The sequence below is a fragment of the Salvelinus sp. IW2-2015 genome, unplaced genomic scaffold, assembly GCF_002910315.2.
Source record: "Salvelinus sp. IW2-2015 unplaced genomic scaffold, ASM291031v2 Un_scaffold1094, whole genome shotgun sequence".
Classification (NCBI taxonomy): Eukaryota; Metazoa; Chordata; class Actinopteri; order Salmoniformes; family Salmonidae; genus Salvelinus; species Salvelinus sp. IW2-2015.
This window is the reverse complement of record NW_019942725.1, coordinates 375,508-378,829: the sequence shown is the minus strand read 5'-3', so window position 1 is coordinate 378,829 and position 3,322 is coordinate 375,508.

Below are 3,322 nucleotides of genomic sequence, written 5' to 3'. Positions count from 1 at the left end.
AACCCCTACACTTACCATAACTCTTACCTACCCCTATAACCTTAACCCCTACACTTACACCTACCCCTAACCTTAACCCCTACACTTACACTTACACCTACCCCTAACCTTAACCTTAACCCCTACACTTACCATAACTCTTACCTACCCCTATAACCTTAACCCCTACACTTACACCTACCCTAACCTTAACCCCTACACTTACACTTACCCTAACAATAACCCTTACCTACCCCTAACCTTAACCCCTACACGTACACCTATCCTAACCCTAAACCTTACCTACCCCTATAACCTTACCCCCAACACTTACACTTACCCTAACCCTTACCTACCCCTATAACCTTAACCCCTACACTTACACTTACCCTAACCCTAACCCTTACCTACCCCTAACCTTAACCCCTACACTTACCATAACTCTTACCTACCCCTATAACCTTAACCCCTACACTTACACCTACCCTAACCCTAACCCTTACCTACCCCTATAACCTTAACCCCTACACTTACACTTACCCTAACCATAACCCTTATCTACCCCTAACCTAAACCCCTACACTAAGCATAACCCTAACCTTAACCATTTTACATTTTAACTTCAATAGGTTACGGACGTCCCAAGGAACCAAGATAGCACAGACCATTTGGTATGCAGCTCCTGGCTCCTGCCGCCCCAGCCCCGCCCAGCCCAGCCCCGCCCCGCCCAGCCCCGCCCTGCCCAGCCCAGCCCCGCCCCGCCCTTGTCCAGGCCAGCCACAGTCCTGTCTCTATATTCACCTTCTCCATGTCTTTATTACCAACAGATGGCCCACTGGCTGTTTCACAGTGTCTTTAAAGACGTCATGACCAGATGTCCCGTAATATGACTAAGGGCCATTTGTTGTTCCACTTCCTACCCAGAATGATACATTATTCATATTTATTATAGCACTTATGCTGTTATTGACATTTTGGCCTTTCCCATCGTAAAGTCTATAATAGGTTCACCACTTTCAAACTCATCAAGGTTAAATAGAATTGTATTCTAATATATAACATTCATAAACCAATTTGAGTTCAGTTTAGAGGCAATCTTCATAATATCCTTGTGATGAGGTGTGCCAACTGCACGCTATCTCTAAATTGGTGCTGTGAGTTGATGTGACTGAGCCATAGACCTGCAGGTAGAGTGCTACCTCCCTCTGCTGGTAAAAGATGGGGATGGTCCTATAGTCCTCTGTTCAACATTCATTAATTATCTCTCTCTGTGTCTCTTTCTTTCTCTCTATCACGCTCGCTCTCTCTCTCCCTCTCTCCCCCTCTCCCCCTCTCTCTCTCTCTCTCTCTCTCTATCTCTCTATCTCTCTATCTCTCTTTCTCTATCTATCTCTCTATCTCTCTTTCTCTATCTATCTATCTCTCTATCTTTCTCATCTCTCTTTCTCTATCTATCTCTCTTTCTCATCTCTCTTTCTCTATCTATCTATATATCTCAATTCAAGGGGCTTTATTAGCATGGGAAACATATGTTGACATGGTCAAAGCAAGTGAAGTAGATAATATACAAAAGTGAAAATGAACAGTAAACATTACACTCACATAAGTTCCAAAAGAATAAAGACATTACAAATGTCATATTATGTCTATATTCAGTGTTGTAACGATGTACAAATGGTTAAAGTTCAAAAGGGAAAATGCATTAGCATAAATATGGGTTGTATTTACAATGGTGTTTGTTCTTCCCTGGTTGCCCTTTTCTTGTGGCAACAGGTCACAAATCTTGCTGCTGTGATGTCACACTGTGGTATTTCACCCAATAGATCTAGGAGTTTATCAAAATTGGATTAGTTTTATCAGTTTCCACCTCATGTTGTGGGTAGTGTGCACGTAGCCTGTCTTCTCTTGAGAGCCAGGTCTGCCTACGGCGGCCTTTCTCAATAGCAAGGCTAGGCTCACTAAATCTGTACAAAATCAAAGCTTTCCTTAAGTTTGGGTCAGTCACAGTGGTCAGGTATTCTGCCAATGTGTACTCTCTGTTTAGTGACAAATAGCATTCTAGCTTGCTTTGTTTTTTGTTATTTCTTTCCAATGTGTCAAGTAATTATCTTTTTGTTTTCTCATGATTTGGTTGAGTCTAATTGTGTTGCTGTCCTGGGGCTCTGCGGGGTGTGTTTGTGTTTGTGAACAGAGCCCCAGGACCAGCTTGCTTAGGGAACTTTTCTCCAGGTTAATCTCTCTGTAGGTGATGGCTTTGTTGTGGAAGGTTAGGGAATTGCTTCCTTTTAGGTGGTTGTAGAATTGAACGGCTCTTTTCTGATTTTTGATAATTAGCGGGGCATGGGCCTAATTCTGCTCTGCATGCATTATTTGGTGTTCTACGTTGTACACAGAGGATATTTTTGCAGAATTCTGCATGCAGAGTCTCAATTTGGTGTTTGTCCCATTTTGTGAAATGTTGATTGGTGAGCGAACCCCAGACTTCACAACCATAAAGGGAAGTGGGTTCTATAACAGATTCAAGTATTTTTAGCCAGATCCAAATTGGTATGTCGAATTTTATGTTCCTTTTGATGGCATAGAATGCCCTTCTTGCCTTGTCTCTCAGATCGTTCAAAGGTTTGTGGAAGTTACCTGTATCACTGATGTTCAGGCCGAGGTAGGTATCGTTTTTTGTGTGCTCTAGGGCAATGGTGTCTAGATGGAATTTGTATTTGTGATCCTGGGAACTGGACCTTTTTTGGAACAGCATTATTTTTTGTCTTACTGATAATTACTGTCAGGGCCCAGGTCTGACAGAATCTGTGCAAAAGATCTAAGTGCTGCTTTAGGCCCTCCTTGGTTGAGGACAGAAGCACCAGATAATCGGCAAACAGTAGACATTTGACTTCAACATACCATTCTAATGCCTAAGTTCAAGGTCGGAATACACCTAGAGAAAAGTGCATGAAAATGTAATTCCATTCCATTTACGCACATTTAACACGGGTCGGAATTCCTCCTTTGTTGACTTGATGTGGTTCTTGTGGTTTTTTATGGTCAGGTTGATGATGGCTTTATCCAGCTCGTCTCTACTCTCTCTGGTAGGGTCATCAGGAGTAACCAGTCCCAGCACACCCCTCTCTCTTGTAGGTTCCGTCTATCCTGAAGGTCTGAGGCTCAGGACTGTCGAGGTACTGCAGAGGGCTCCCAGTGGAACCACCAGTGAACAAGTCTCTCTCCCATCTCTCTCGCTCCCAAATCATATTGCTCTCTATCTCCCTCCTCACTCAGTCCTTCTCTCTTTCTTTCTCATTCTCTATCGCTCTCTCCCCCCTCCTCTCTCCCCCTCCTCTGTCTATCT